This window comes from Protomyctophum parallelum (genome assembly GCF_964188405.1).
Source record: "Protomyctophum parallelum genome assembly, chromosome: 3".
Taxonomy (NCBI): domain Eukaryota; kingdom Metazoa; phylum Chordata; class Actinopteri; order Myctophiformes; family Myctophidae; genus Protomyctophum; species Protomyctophum parallelum.
Window position 1 is genome coordinate 42,941,366 of NC_139698.1, and position 17,988 is coordinate 42,959,353.

Below are 17,988 nucleotides of genomic sequence, written 5' to 3' on the forward strand. Positions count from 1 at the left end.
TGACAAGCCATAATACCCACACGGTTAACTAAAAGTTGATGTTGTGGATTTAGAATAAAAAACTACTGAATTCCCAGCTCCCTGATCTCATACCCTGAAACACCTCCGGCACAACGCTGTGAACTCAGTGGGCCCCTCCGGTCCTGAGTGCGCCCCCAAACCATCCTCCCTTAGCTTTGATCTGATGGTTAATAATAGATTGTGGTCAGCTGGTTACTGTTCCTCCTGCTTTAGGGGGCCTCAAAGGCCCAGTTACAAGGCTACCATACTTTACTCAGTGGAGGGGGAAATCTGTCTTCCTCTGCCCACGGTGTCTTGCTTACAGTAGTTGGAAATAAACCTCATATCCTTTCCTGTGTGGATTGCTGGGCCCCCAGTTGGACTGAATTAACCTCCGCCTTGTCTGCAAAGCTGCAAAATGATGCATTACAAACAAGAAGGCATAAGTAAATGGATACAAATATCCATAAGGTCCAATTACAGTACAACATGTGTAATATGCACAATTGCACATACACACAATCAGGGAATAGTATAATATAATTTAGTATATGGAATATGGAAATGAATATTTTGTATGTGTGTGTGTGTGTGTGTGTGTGTGTGTGTGTGTGTGTGTGTGTGTGTGTGTGTGTGTGTGTGTGTGTGTGTGTGTGTGTGTGTGTGTGTGTGTGAGAGAGTGAAAGAGACACAGAGTGGAAGTTGGAGATCCACAAGTAAAGAGCCACAATATTAACAAAATTAGTAACATATAACGAGTCAGTTCAAGCCAGGCCAAATAACACTTGACGATAAAAATACAAAACCCAATTCTGAATTCTCCATTAAGCTTCAGGCTCACCGGACAATGTCCCCACACAGAATAATGCTGTTGGACACTACGGCAGTTAACTTGTTCACTGGGATGAAATGCATATGAGTAATACTTCAGCTAAGCAATTTGTTGAATATTAAGGCTGAATATTTCTTTCTATGGGCAGGAGGGATGCAAGAACAGCAGAGGCATTTGGAAGGAGTACATTGACCCACATCAGCTGACATAATCAGCCGAGATCCAAAGGAACGATGAGGTAGTCTCCTGGTGTGCAGGCATCCAAGTATGTCTGGCATGGCTGCTGGAGAAATAAATCTCTCTGGGTGGTGACTGGTGAGGTTGTATGGGTGTTCATTTAGCCAACGCTGGATATCAATTTGCCAGTGTGTCCGAACGCAGCCTTGGAGGACTGCATCGATGTATTGATGTATGAGTTAAGCTGAAATTTCACCATGGGAAAAAGGGAGCCATGTCCTGTTTACATGGGAATCAATACCTGTACATCCCTAAATGGTGAGAAACGTCCAGGTCACTTTGGAGAGGTGGAATCATGGATCAGAGAAATACAGAAGCCAAAGAGCTGCTAGAGACAGGGAAAGCCAGAGACAGAGATGGAGAAAGGTTAACGGGCAAATTAAGAGAAACGAGAGAGAGAGAGAGAGAGAGAGAGAGAGAGAGAGAGAGAGAGAGAGAGAGAGAGAACGAGAGAGAGAGAGAGAACGAGAGAGAGAAAACGCTCAGCTGGAACATTGAGCTCTATTAGGTGGCATAACACAATGTCATATGATTTAGGACTTTGATAAAACAGTGGGTCTGGCAAGGTAGATGGCAAGGCAAATAAGCCACTGGCAAAGCAACATAACATAACAGATATGAGTTTGTGAGAAAGCTTTACAGTATAGCAATAAAAGCCATCAAAGTTTTATTGCTCAATTTCAACAGAGACATCAACTTCTCTCTAATTAAACGCCAAAGCATCAACAGACTCTGCAGGTCTTGCACAATAACTTTAAAAATATATAATACATCATTCATACTAATTAAACACCATACTAATTAAACTCTCTCTTTTTTAACCATGTGAAGACTTTCATTTAGTACACCCAAGGAAGCAAACTTAGGACATTTTCTAATCTCTTCACTCGTCAGCACTATTTTCTGCTTACCCTCAATTTACACCAGCCATGTAATGTCTGCGTTGCACCTCAGCTGTGTCCCAGGCGTGTGCGATTCCAGATACAAGGAAAGGAAAGGGAAAGGGGAGACCTGGTTAATCCCAGAGTGGGAAATTCAGTTTTCAGCTGATGGTTGCTCACTTAGGGGGAGCAGGTAAGTGTTTTGCTCATGGACACATAGCCGGACCAGGAATCGACACTGGAACCTACTGTTTCCTTGGTACTTCTGCTAAAGTACTTTAAAATGTATTTTGCAAGCCTTTTCACTAGTTTGATCACTCTGTCTGGACAGCTGAATGTCAATAATAAGCACAAGCCTGGTTTCTGGTTTGTGAATAAAACATTTATCATACTGTAGGACCAATTTGTAATATAAATGTCATCAATATTTAGAAAGGATTGTGGTACTCTTCTGACCTGACAAACAAACAGCTTAAAACAAAATTAGAGGAACTAGAAATAATATCAAACCCTAGCCAGCTGACCATGAAATCAGACCTCTGGTGCATAGCAGTGATATTATAAAATGGCATTATTTATTTTATAATTAATTATTTATAAGTAGTGATATGAAAGAATATCATAGGCTGCTGATTTCAAATTAAACCATGAAATGCCATATCTCTGTCCTCACTCCAAAGGTTTCACTGTGTGCATGCATGGCACATGGCTGGTGTTGAGTCCCGGGGATCGGCCACGCCCGGAAAAAACTTTTGAAAGCAAAGGCAATGAAGGCATGGAAGCTGACTGGCAAAGCAACATAACATGACAGATAGGAGTTTGTGAGAAAACAGCATGTCTGACCAAAAAAAAAACACAGCAGGAAAGAAAAGACTAGAGATAAAGCCTTTTCCGTGAAAAAAAAATCACACCTGTGTGAAGTGAGGGGCGCTCTTATCATCATACATCATCTCATTCCGGCCAATCAGAATGTGAGTCCTCACCTTCGTCTTCAATGTTTGTGTTACGCAATGTTTGTGTTTACACAAACAGGTGTTGGATTGGATCAGGATGGGATTTTGCAATCACCTCTAGTTCCGTTTCCTCTGGTGTTTTTACACAAGATGGTGCTGTTCGATGACATATGAAAAACACAGTAAATATTGGATGGAGCCCGCACACCACAGGTACAAGAACGACAAGAACGTTCTTTATTGATCTTCATCAGGTCAAGTTTAACTCGATATGAAAAACACAACAAATATTTATATCATCTTAGGTTGTCTTTTAGTGCCCTAGACAAACAGTAAAAAGTCTATAGACTTGGCTGCCACATACCATGCACAAAGTCGTCATTGGCAGTGAATGAGTAAATGAGCCACAGATCCAACCACTATGCCCAATTGCCCATATATGGTCGTGTGCATATATGGGACGATCGACTCCCGCATGGACTGGAGGGAGTGTGGTGCCCGCTGCAGAGTCATTCGGATATATCCTATGGGCCTATCTGTGTAGCAGCCCGAAGATGTGAGGGCTGTATGTGAGTGTGTGTTAATATTTTATACGACTCTGAATTGCTCTTTGTACTATTTTCACATACTGGCCAAGATGTTCAGCTCGACCTCAAACTCTTGACAATGCCACATTTTTTGGAATGGAATGAGTCCATCTCTGTGGCACTCACAGGAAAAGTAATCTCACTTTTGCACTACAAAAAGTGAACAACCCAAATACCAATGCTCTAGGGCGGTGATGCAGGTCTCAGGATCAAGGTTGATAGTAGATAGCAGCACCGCATGCCCCAACCTCAACCATAGATCTACTCTGAGCTGTCGGTGCATCAACAAAGCAATGATACTTTTCAATGTATTTCCCTCTAGGCATGTGATATGCTTTAATACATGTTAATAGAATACAGAGGGGCTGAGTGAGCTTAGAGTTTAGGAATTACAAATTGCTGAGCTGCCGTCTCCTAGACTCATATAGGAGTCCTTGGGGGACTTCTTGGACTCACACACCTTAAGACATTCACTTCGGGGGCGGGGGGGGGGGGCATGCATATGGAGGAGGGAGAATTGTATGAGAATGTAAATTGACTAGAATGAGAAGCTGCCAAGCGAATGCACAGATGGCTGTGTCAAGCTGGCAACAAATGGCAGGAAGGGGGTGGCACGTGTCTGCCTTTGGCATGCCGCAAGCATCTGGCGGGAGTGGTACAGAAAAATGCTTGTCGCCCATCCACCCTCATTGACGGTGCCCCGCTATTACCACCCCCTCCATATTAGGTTTATCTCACCACCCAGCTCACAGCCTAGGAAAACAAAGGGGCATGAAAAAAGTCCAGTCTCTGCATCCCCTCTCTGCAGGGGTATTTTTGTTTGTGCTGTGAATGTGGAGGGTCAGGGTTTAATGGTAATCCCATTTGGTGGGTGACAGAGAAATGTGGCACTCGGTCACAAAAAGAGAGACAGTAACTCTGGCAAATCGAAAGTTTTGACAGTTGACACTATGGACATTTATTTCCTGGAGCACAGTTCTGACATGAATTAGCTGATAGAGTTGTTCTTTCTTCAGGGTGTCCATGGAAGTAAAGGCCTGTAATTAAATAACGGTTTACAGTTTTCAGGCGTCAACCTTGAGATAATGCCTTTGCCTGCATGCGTCAGCAGCAAGAGCATGCAGTCCTATTTTTTCTACAAACTTAAAGGTATATTCAGTGATTTCACTTAATTCAAATATCACTTATTTTTTTGTTTTGTTGTGATAATCCTCCCTACTATAGAGTGTGCTGGCCATATAAGGAGTTCCTCCCTGTCCCCAGTTAACCCCTGGGGGTCAAAAAACCTTAGGTTTCGTTTTTGACTCTCTATCCTGATTGGACGAAAGGCTGGGTCCCACAGCCAAAAACGAAACCTAAGGTTTTTTGAGTGAAATCACTGAATATACCTTTAAAATATATTTGTCAATATATTTAAGACAATGAGAAATGGAAGCATGACTCGTATTCCAATCCTGGGATGCATCTGAAAGCCAGGTGTCTCTCACTCATTATGTGCACATGCAGGCGCACGCACAGCTTGCTAGAGTCTACATTCTCCCTTGGGCTTGTTCTGTACCATTACAAAACTCATTACCAACCAGCAGATTATTAAACAATCTTCCATTTGATTGTTTACCTTTGACAAAATGTATAGTTTGCATGTGCACAGAGTTTTGCAGTTTCTAACAACATAAAAGGTAGGTTACAACAAGTATGTGTTCAAAATAAATTCTGTGTGGTGAATGTGATGACATTGGCTGCGGTTACATGAGGGCTTTTTCATTCAGAATGAAAACTTCAGAATGAATTAATTCAGAAGTAATGTTTTTTGCTGCGTGTTTACATGGGAAAGGTCATTCCGAAAGAGGGTTTGGGGCTGGGAAGGCTTCTGATTGGATATGGGGGCGGGCGGATATGTTTACGTCCAGTGGTGGAAAGTACATTTACTTTAGTACTAAAGTACAATTTTGAGGTATTTCTACTTTACTTTCGAATTGTTTTACTTTTACTACACTACATTTCAGTAAAACAAAATAATAATAATAGAAAAACACTTTTATGCCGTATTACTTTATATTTGATATATCCTGTAGCCTATGAGAGGTTTCTAATATAATTTCTTAATATAATTAATCGCAAAACAAGAGCATAATATAGCCATACCAATTACATGGAAACAAGCATGCACAGAAAGACCAGAATGAACTTCAATCCGAATGAGTGTTTACATGAGTCCACAATTGTTTCAATAGGATTTAAAAATGGAATAAACCGGTCAGTTACATCAGATCTAAGTTTAAATCAGATTGACCATTTTCATGTAAACGTAGCCAATGGCTACGTTTACATGGACAGTTAAATCCCCTTTTCATTCAGAATAAAAGTTAAATCCTATTAAAAGTTGTCATGTAAACACCTACAAAAACTTAAATCGGAATGAAAATGGCCAATCTGATTTAAACTTAGATCTGATGTAACTGACCGGATTATTAATTTTTTAAATCCTATTGAAACAATTGTGGACTAATGTAAACACTCATTCGGATTTAAGTTCATTCTGGTCTTTCTGTGCATGCTTGTTTCCATGTAATTGGTATGGCTATATTATGCTCTTGTTTTGCGATTAATTATAAGAAACTAGACATGTTTAATTTCACATCTCTGAGAGCAACCTCTCATAGGCTACAGGATACATCAAATATAAAGTAATATGGCATAAAAGTGTTTTTATATTATTATTATTTTTTTGTTTTACCTGAAATGTAGTGGAGTAGAAGTAAAAGCATTGGAAATTTGAAATACTCAAGTAAAGTAGAAATACTACTAAAGTAAATGTACTTATTTACTTTCCACCACTGGACTTAAACATATCAGCCCCGCCCCCTATCCAATCAGAAGCCTTCCCAGCCCCAAACCTGATGTGGAATGAAATAATGGGATTTAAAAGTTTTGTCCATGTAAACACTCATTCGGAATGACCATTTCCCATGTAAACACGCAGCAAAAAACTTACTTCTGAATGAATTATTTCTGAAGTTTTCATTCTGAATGAAAAAGCCCTCATGTAACCGCAGCCAGTGTCTTGGTGTTGGTGCTGGTGTTGGCGTGCGTGTGAAAAGTTGAGAGTGTGTGTGAAAGTTTATGATAAAGTGAAAGTTTATGATAAACCAATGCTATCATTAATACCTTGAGTTAATGATGTTTACAGGACCAGATTGTCAAGGCGGGAATGTAAATGACAACACCTCCCATGTCTGAACAGATTGATATAAAATAATGTTGAAGAATTCAAGGCAGCCATGCCACAGCAACGATGATTGGACATTGATTGCATTCATGATACAATGCACTTTTTATTAAAAAAATGGGCCTCTGACAAAATTTGGAAGCCTATTTAAGTCTTGCCCATTTTCTAAATAATGTGTTCCCAGATCGATTACAACAGTATTAAAAATGTGTTTGACGATCATTGTCACATGACTACTGAGATGACATTTACCAAATTAGTTGTTTGCCTAGAAGCCACAAAATATGTGATTCACGTTATATTTTGACAGTTTGACACATCCACAAGTGGCCTGAATGGAAACAAGACCGCAAGGATATTTTTCCGGTGATATCCTTTTGGACTAAGTGTTTGACTGTACCGAGTGTACTCTGTACAGTTTACACTTCTGCCAATAAAGTATTCAATCAATCAATCAAGCCAGTTATAGCGCCGCCGTGATGCTGATTTGAAGTCAGTTGCTTGGCCTACTTGCCACTTAAAAACAACAAAGAATTGTGATGTAGTTTGCATGATTAGCCAATAGCCACATACGTGGGAAAAACATCCCAAAAACTAGTTATGAATCAAGGGGTTTATTGTTTACCGGTGTTACAGTAGATGCTTATTTGGGCTTGCTTCCTAATGTTTTTTAAAACCAGAGGTTCCCACATTCTTTCCATGTCAAGGACCCCCAGAATAATATGTATTTGTCCACAGACCCCCACCGGAAAGCATTTCGTGCCAGGGACCGCAATGTGATCTTGTAGATCTGCTATTTTCGAAGTGGTAAAATCTAGCATAGTTGCATCTTTTGGGCTCGTTTTCATAGTCTTGTCTGCTTGTGTTTCTTGCCAACTCTGGCAACACACTAATTACCTAAACTACCTAGTGCCCTGGAGAAGGGCCAAGAATAAGGTGAATAAATAATCATCTACAAGTCAAAGTAGCTCAGCCAAACTTCTACTTGAGTTAAAGTACTGGAATGCTTGCTTTTACAATACTGGTAATACCAGGAAGCATCCAAAACCATTCACCCAGATACACTAGCGACTAGCCAAACTGGCATGCTTAGTTGTAACAGATTCGGGCAATTACTACAATAACTATCATATTACACACAAAAAAGAAATATTCCCAAATGCACTTTAAGTATTCCTCCATTTTGGAAGATAAACACCAAAACAAAATCGTTCCAATATTTTAAAATTCAGCCCTTAAGTTACTTTTGTAAGAGTTCGTATCACAATTTCCCAAAAAGAATGTTTTGATTTGAAATCTAGTATCTGTCACTCCCTGACTGTAAGGAATGTCCACCTTCAATAGTAAGTAAAATATGTCATGGAGGCCTGGAGGGCACTTGCCTGGAATGCCCTGCATGGGATGAGGAGTGTGCACGTAAACCTGACATGGGTGAAGACCTCAAGAGGCTGTTCGTAGCTACAGTGGAGTCAGTACTGCTGTAGGGGGCCGAGACATGGACGCTCACAGCACAGCAGGAATGGGCTCTGTATGGCGTCTACACAAGAATGCATCGAATGGCACTTGGTGTCACCTCTATGGAGACCTACTGTACCACGGGTCAGAGCTAGAAGGATGAGAGTCTGGGGCTGGGCAGTGCGTCAGGCACCCGGAACTGGCAGCAAGCAAACTGACACTGTGGGAGCCAAGCCAAGGCACAGCCAGGAAAGGAAAGAGGCACACCAGTGACCACCTAGGTAGACACACAGAGCTAACAACAATGCAGAGCTTAAAGGACCACTTCCCCACATTTCAACCTATGCTACTATAAATGCGCCACGTCTCTGTGTCTGAGTGTGTGTACGGTTGTAATGCACGTAACTCCAGAACCGTTTGCCCCACCGACTTCAGATTGGACACGTGCGTTCCACACCCCCGCAGGGAGTGCAGTGCCCGGCCTTGAGTTGGTCGGACCCACAGTTCTCCAGAACCACCACAAAAGGCTCTGCTCAGGCTCTGCCAGTGAGCCCAAGTCCCCTCACCTGTGCAATTTCCAGGCTCTGCCTGAGCCAATTGATTGCCATGGCAACCCCACACCTGCAAAATGATTACTTAACCAGTCCACTTTTCACAGTCAGTTTGCATTGTTCAGACACAGGCAGACAGACGGATACAGAGATCTCCATGTGGGACACAGACAGACAGTTAAAACGGGTGCTGTGACAAGTTGACAATTAAGTAATATTACACGAGAGGGTGTGGGTTAACGTGATTATTGCCACGACAGGTATGCGGTCAGGAACGAGACGAAGTCGAGTTCCGCAAGCATCACTGAAGTCATTTATTTATAAATGACTTTATATTTATAAAAGCCAACTCGAGTTGTGACAAATCATGACAACAAACACAATATTTTGGACCAAACAAATAATTACAAAGAATAAAAACAAAAAAAGTGTTGTAACCTGCCGTTTTTTTCTTCTTTAATTCTTTGTTTGGCCCAAAACATTGTGTTTATTGTCATGATGTGTCACAACTCCAGTTGGCTTTGTCCGCAACGTAAACGTCTTTAAATAAATCCTTTTTGAAAAGTCTATGAGGAAAATGAACGGGGAATTATTTTCCGGGTCTCTCGAGGGGGCGGGACTGCAACACTATAAGGCAATATTATTTGCTTTGATTTAAGAAAATAATAGGGAAAAGGTTCTTGAATGGTTGAATGAGGCGATTATTAGCTATTAAAGAGGACTATTCCAGGACCCATCAGAATGTTTGTAGTGCACCATCACATCCAGCAGAGGGGAGTCTAATTAACTCACAATCAGAGAAATGTTGAGGGCACTTAAAGGGTAAGACCACTTTTTTTGAGGTTTGGGTTGTTTTCTTACCTTATTATGGTCAAACTAGTCCAGTCCAGGAGTTATTTCGCTCTGTTGTGTTGTTTATTAGCAATTTAAGAAATAAAAAATAGGGTCCATTGACTTCCATTGTAGCGGGGAAACAGCTCTCAAAGTCACTCTTTTAGCACATGCACGAACGCAACAAAAGCTGATTCTGACAGCTTATGACATCAGGAAAACTCATGCGGTTTTATTTTTAATAAAAAAATGTCAACGTTGTCTTGTTTTGATTAATTTGTGTAGAACGAAGATCTGGTAGGTATGCTTACGCTAACCGAATCACTTCTGTTTTCACGTGACGCGGTACTACGATCCGATTGGTCCAACTCTAACCGCAACAATCTGGAACAGCGCACTTTATCCTCCGTTCTAAAAGTATCGTAAGCCTACAAATGTATAACTGCTTGCCGTGGGTGTCTGTGTCGGGGGTACTGCTCGACTGCAGATGGATTTGGTGCTCTCAGCGTACAACACAGGCAGCCAGCGTGCTTCCTTGTTTACAAATGAAACCGGAAACGGAAGACCGCATTGCAGCTTCAGTGTCCCTCCAAACAAAATAGTACCTTTATAAATATACGTTAAACACGAAAATAAAACCGCATGAGTTTTCCTGATGTCATAAACTGTCAGAATCAGCTTTTGTTGCGTTCGTTCATGTGCTAAAAGAGTGACTTTGAGAGCTGTTTCCCCGTTACAATGTAAGTCAATGGGGCTCATTGGGCTGGTATTTTTATAAAGCTATTTTCTATAAAACTGCACAATGGAGCGAAATAACTCCTGGACTGGACTAGTTTGAACATAATAAGCTAAGAAAACAACCCAAACCTCAAAAAAAGTTGTCTTACCCTTTAACTGGAAGATGACCGTGCTTGCATCACGGTCAAAGGCTGCTGGGTGTCAAAAGCATGGTGTAAATGCATATGCCACCTTCTGTTAAAACTACAGTATTCCACCTTCTGTAAAAACTACAGTATTCCACCTTCTGTTAAAACTACAGTATTCCACCTTCTGTTAAAACTACAGTATTCCACCCCACTGTAAAGTATTTTAAATGGCTTTGTCTTACCCCTGCAAACCCTGCACTTGTTCCTTTCTGACACCTTATTGTGGTGATATGTTTTGGGTCGTAACTTTTGCTGAAACAGTTAAACAGCAACACAGACTTGTGACTGTTTAAAGTAATGGATTTCCCAAGCATAAGTCAGACGTTATCTGGCTTGGTAAGTATTGGTAAATACAAATCTGGTGTTTTGGATTTCACAATCTGGTGATATATTTTGCAATTCTACTTGAATAAGAATATCATCATCATTGCCATCATCATTATGAACTGTACTTGTTTATTTATTGTAAAATACAGTTTTGGATGAATATTTGTGAATTATAAGGGCAGCATTCACAAAGTATGGTGAATCAACTTTGGGAATAGAAGCAATACTTCCAATTATTTCATACACACAAGGAGAGCATTGTATGAATGATTTATGACCGAATATACACAAGTACAAGCCTGTGCGTTCCAGCAGTATACAAACACATTCTATTCACACACACACACACACACACACACACACACACACACACACACACACACACACACACACACACACACACACACACACACACACACACACACACACACACACACACACACACACACACACACACACACACACACACACACACACACGTGTGACAGTACAGTGACAGTACAGTACAACCCCCACACGGAGTTGCACCACTCACTTCACACAGGTGTGATTTTTTATCCTGAAATGCTAGCATGTTCAGTGAGAAACCACACACAAACACCCTCACGCTTACTATTATATTCTTTCACTTACAGATGCACAAAAGTTAACCCGCTCTCTCTCCCCCTTTCTCACACACAAACACCATTTCTGTGATATAATGATGAGCCCATCTATCAAGACAGAGCATAAGAGCATCTATTCTACTACCTCTATACCTTATGTGCAAGGCACCCACAAACACGCTCACGCACACCGTGCCTATCGCGGCTTGGCCATGACCCCGTTTTAGATTACTTATTTTTGATGCAATTACCTCCCAAGCTGCAAGGGTTATGTTGGCTTTTTGTTTATCTGACATTTGTTTTCTTTCACTCTACTCTCAGGGGCATCTCCACAAAGACTCTATGACCTTGCTTTCCATTTATCCGCTACTCTGCCATGTAAATAAATAAATAAAACACAGGCACTACCCCGACAGGGAATGCACAATTGGAGAAATGATTCCCAATGGAAGCAGGAGAATAGAAAAGGAAGAGTATTTGCTGATGTAGAGTGTGTGGTATGCACGAACGTGCAAAGCTACACATGCACTGTATATGCGAGGGCACACACACTATTAAAAGCATAGTACTGTCTGTGTGAAAGAATATGAGAAAGGATGCGAGATCTTTATGTTTCTTTTTATCTTTCTGTGATCCATGGTCATTTTAAAATTGCCACTTCTTGGGGATAGGCCACAGGAAAAGTGCTTTTCTCAGCACTTGAACAAGTTAAACAAGTTACAAAGATATACCACAAACTTTGCCACGCTTCTCTGAAAGTCTCTTGGTAGATGCCGTGGCGTGACAACTCGGTTGTGGAGAAGTGTGGAAATTCTGTTGAATAGATGTGGGTTCCTGATTCTAGAAAATGGCAAGAGGACAAATTTCCTAACCCTTCCTCTCTAAAATATAGACAAAAGACATCTCACAGAGACTACCGACTCACCGAGTCAATACATGATAATGGTTTTCACGAACCATCTGTCATTTATGTCGCCTCCCAGCGTGTCCTCACCACACTCACAGCAGTGTCCCAATGTCACACACCTGCAGACAACACGGTTAAAGTGTGAAATTGACACTTAATATTTAGAGGGGTTATTGACCTTACACATTTGCATCATCCTGACATAGCCACACAATACTGACACGCAGCATTTATATTAAATACATTTAAAACACTTCAGCTTGAAGGTACTGATCATTGATCAAGTGACTACTAGTATGTACCATATATTTTCTATATGTATGAGGAACAGATGGACGGACCTGTCAGATGAATAGACCAACAGGCAGAGAGACAGAAAAACAAGAACAAAGACAAGACAACATCATTCTTCAATGATAGTTGCTTGGCCACTGAGCCCGTTTGGTGACACATGCAGTGTTAAATCGATTTGAATGAATAAATAAATAATACGTCCGTTGAGCTGGCTAAGCCTGATAACTCCCTTAAAGATAACATACCGGAAATAGAATAGAAAGAAAGTGTGTTTAGAAAGAGAAGAGAAAATAGTGTGTGTGTGTGTGTGTGTGTGTGTGTGTACTACTTGCGTTTTACATACAGATTCAATAAACAATAGCAAGTACACACACGTCCACAATAATGCCTGGTACAAAGAACAATACAAACACTGCCAGTGCAATCAGACAATAGGAAAACAACCAGTTACACACACACACACACACACACACACACACACACACACACACACACACACACACACACACACACACACACACACACACACACACACACACACACACACACACACACACACAGTCATTAATTCTAAACCAAAACATTATTATTCAGTCACCAACAGATAAGGCAAGGATGATCCCCTCAGCGTTGTGTCACATTACAGTTGTGTTGCATCCTGTCTGAGGTCAGACTAAGTTCAACTGTGTCAAATTAACAATCACAGTGTTGATGCGTCATGTGCATTTGGCGATGGGGAAATCACACAATATGAGGGAACGGGTACATGTGTATATTATTATGTATGTATCGGTGTCTGTTTGTGTGTGCATGATTCAGTGTGTCTGTGTGCGTGCGTGAGAGTACACACTGGACTCTGTACACAAAACCACGTTAGAGCTGTCACAAGCAGAGCTGAAATTGGATTAGTGTCACCCATGATAAGACGAAAGGGCAAAAAAGGGAAGAGGAGAAAATTGGAAGAAAGGAAACGGCTATTTCAGCACCACGACACCCTCCCCCCACCCCCGCACAATAATTTCATTTCGAATTCCAAGCACTGAATGCATAAGTGCACTGCCAGGCCATTATGGAGCCGGCTGAAGTTAATGGAATATTTATATGCAGGCTGTAGAATCCCAAATTCCCTTTATTTTCAGAAAGGTCTACCCCCCACCCATGCCCACTCCTCATTCCTCCGATCTTTCACTCCAGAATTGCCTTTGTTGGGACTGACACACAATTTTTACATTTTTACTCCATGAGTACTGTATTTCCACCACCTGCAGTTGAAAAGGCCTGCAGAGAGAGAATGAATGAGAGCTGCGTTTTGTTAGGCGCTATTAGCTCCACCACACTGCACCACATAGAAATCAATGCAAAGGGAGTAACAGGCCTCCCCATGTCCACATTTTAAATGGCACCGGAAAATTCAATTACGGTAATGCGGAAAGAGGAAGGTAGAATAAGGCTGTATTGGCCAGTGATGTATTAACATAACTCTCAACAATAACATGCCCTTATATGACCACAGTGCTGTATAACAATGATGGAAGGGAGCATGTAAATGTGAGGCATGAGAGAGTGAATTTAACAGCAGATGGAAACTCAGAGAGTGCAGTGACTGAAAAGAGGAAAAAGTAGGGGGCGGAAGGAAGGATGTTGAGGGAAAGATAGAGACGCTGACAGGTGAGACTGAATAGAAAGAGAGAAATGGGAGCACAAGAGGGAGGGAGCTCAGGGAAGATATATAAATACAGGAAGAGCGAGAGGCCCTCCCCAGCTGCATAAAGCTGAAATAAGTCAACCTGGTGTCGTTAGCATTCAGCCAGGCTGGCATTATAGCCATGCCCCTACTGTGTATACTATAAAACCAATAAGAAAAGGGTATCATCGTGGGATTGTGCCGGGGAAATATGGTACACTGTTGTGCAGAGGGAGGAATTGCGCTATTGAGGAGATTGAGAGATAGGAGGCCTAGGATACAGCTAGACTTCCATTACATATTCAACCACGGACCACAGGAGTTACAGCTCTAACACAGAGCTGGCGATTTTCATTTTGCTCCATCCCGGGATTCATCCACATAGTGGTTGTGCAGTCACGTTGCTGTTAACAGCGAGGGATTTTAATTTTTTATCAGCGAGGGGGCAGTGGTCGCAAAGGAGATGCAATGAATAGACATACTGGTTCAACACCTGGTGACTTCCCAGTTTAGCACAGTGGAAATGTTTGAATAACTTACTATATGTGCTTCATGCTGATCATGACATGACATGTCACGTGACTGAATGTCTTTTTCTTATCTAAACCTGATACAAGCTTCATTGGGGCACACTTTTTGCTTGGGCTCAATAAGCTAGACTAGTATGCATAGTCTCTCCACTGCTGTCCGTGGGACTCTCCTGAGATCACATCAGGCCGTTAAGCTGGCTAAGCCCGATAACTCCCGGAAAGATAACATGCCAGAGATATATACCAAGTGTGTATGTGTTTATGACAAAGAGACTGAGAGAAAAATAGCAGTGCGTGTGTATGTGTGTGCATTATATCTATGGAAGGCTATGTATGGTATGAGTATCCATGTGGGTCTGTGACCGTGTGTGGTCGATACATCAAACAGAGGATGGGTATGAGCTATTCTCGCCAGCCGCCAGTTTGCCTTTTTTATATTCTGATGGCAGCAGCACCTTTCCAAACAACAGCCCCTCTTTCTGTCTAGGGTGGAACTTAGGGGGGATGTAATGTAATAGAGTTGGGACTCTGTGAAAGAAGATGAGTCATGTTAATGGAGGTGCCCAAGGCAACCGTGTGGAGTCGGTATATGGCACCATCAGCACATTGTTATCTCCCTCTCCGTGTCGCAGCTAAGAGCCAGCCATGGACCTCCTGGGTCGCCGCATGGCACCGTCACACAGTCACACTAGAGGCCATTTAACTAGACAGCAGTACCTGGCAAATAGGAGGCTAGGGAGAGACGGGAACCAGGGGGAGAGCAAGACAAACCTCACAGGGAAAGAGTGCTCATCATCACTCAAATCCCACACTCGGGGTTACACAGTAGAATCCATGATGTTAATTTAACTCAGCTATAAGGGTCCATTTGGTTACATTTCTTTTAGAATCACAAGCAGATAAATTGACTTTCTTTTCTTTTTTTTTCACACCAGTGGTAAAATCACTATAGTTCTATGCATGGTGGCTACCTAGCCTCATCACAAAAATAAAGAAACTTGCTCTGTGACTTGAATAGGTATTGAACTTCTTTCTGCTTCTTCCTTTTTTACTGAATTAAAATATCATTTCATAATGAGTTTCCTTTGCTTAATGTTTTATGTAAAGCACATACAATGTGCATACAATAAACATGCCGCACCTAACTTTTAGGTACTGTGATGATAAGGTTTGTGTTTATTTATGGGAGAAAATCTAAGTATCATTGGATCACACACAATTCAAGAGTCATCTCATAGCATCTTGCAGTTTCATGCCTGCAGAATATAACATTGAACAGAGGGTGTTATAACACTGCCCCCTAATGTGCACAGAGAGAAAAGATAAACTTTTACACCAACTGCTAATACAGTTTATCCACATAAGTTCACATTTGAAACTTTGCACCAATTATAGTTCTAGTGTCTCTTTTTTAACCCACCCCTCCCCTCTTTTTCCCCCATTACACATTTGCTACGCAACACACCTGCAAGAGGTCTGAGTGTTGATGAAACCAAACAACACTCAATAGATGATTGTGATTTTTCTGCTTACCCACAGTAAAATCACATTGCAATTGTTCCCGTTTGAAATGCAAACTGCAGTGAAAACTAGGGATGTCCCGATGACGTTTTTTTGCTCCCGATCCGATCATTTGATTTTGAGACATGCCGATACCGATTTTTCCCGATCCGATCTTTATATAATATACAACACTTATGCCATGTGAGAAATGTATGTCTGTCTGTTTCTGTCTCTTTCAAAATATTCAAAAGGCAAAAATATTTATAAATAAATATACTTTTATTAGAACTACTGTCATTGTGGATTTGTTATTTTTTCATGTCATATGAAAGCAAGGAAGCATAGCAAAAATAATGATGTATTGGTTAATTAGATTGAGTGAATCTTGCAACTACAGCTTATGGAACTGAAGTCAAAGTTAAAACTCTTGTAGAGGAAACACCATTTGCATGGCTTTGACAAACATTCAGAGATAGATAGTAAGCCTACGGTCAGGACATTATCATATCATGCATAGTGGGGGTTGCATTACTTTGTTTTCATCATGGGTCTATTTCACGCCTCTGTGAATGTCTTTGTTGCATGATCTTTGAGACCAAGGTGGTCTTTACACGAGAATGGTGTTCATAGAAAACTGCAAAATAAAGTATAATTTGCTGGTGTCCCGTTTAGACGAAAACTGTGTTTTCAGGAGGTGAAAACGCAACATAGTGAAACCACCTCCCAGAGTGGAAATCTTTGAGAACGCCGTTTTATCCCTTCTCCATTTAAACAGGCAAAACGGTGAATCCGCAAAACTTATGACATGACTCAGGTTGGCTCACAGGAGTGCATATTACACATTGAGCCATACATATGTGATATATGGAGTTCCTGAACAAGCCTCCCTCCTCGCCTACAAAGTGAGACTCATCAGCGATGGTGAATGTACAACCATGATGTAAATAAGATGCCTTGCGATAGGCGGCAGCAGCGTTTATGTAGCCTAATGCATTATAAAATAAATATATATAACCATCCCGTGGCGTGCTCTGCCTGCATGCATGCTCTGTGCTGCCTGTGTGTCACCTCGATGCGTTAGTAGAAAGCAAATCGAGTAGAAAGCAATATATAAACAAATATCATTGTTTATACATCTTTCTTTGAGATTTACATTAGACATAAGCCTATTTAGACACACTATTTTATTGAAATAAGAAAAGAAAATCTCAGATTTATTTCCCCCGATCCCGATCATTTGAAAATGACATGATCGGCTCCGATTTATGATCACCCGATCTGATCAGAACATCCCTAGTGAAAACGGTTATGACCTAATTGTCAGTGCAAAATGATTTAACAACAGTTATTTGGCTTTTGAGTGTGCAAATTTGTAAAGAGCAATCTGATTGAGAACTTGAGTGTAGGCTATGCTCAGGTTCACAAGCAACAGCTAACATCTGCATCAGCAGCCTGCCATATATTATCTCAGTGTCCTCCTGAAGCCAAAAACTAAACCATTCGTTGGAAGGCCATACGGGTGCTACCAGTCTGAAATGTAACCATGTTGTAAGGCAGCTAAAGCTCACAACATGCTATGTTATTCTTGTGTGTGTGTGTGTGTGTGTGTGTGTGTGTGTGTGTGTGTGTGTGTGTGTGTGTGTGTGTGTGTGTGTG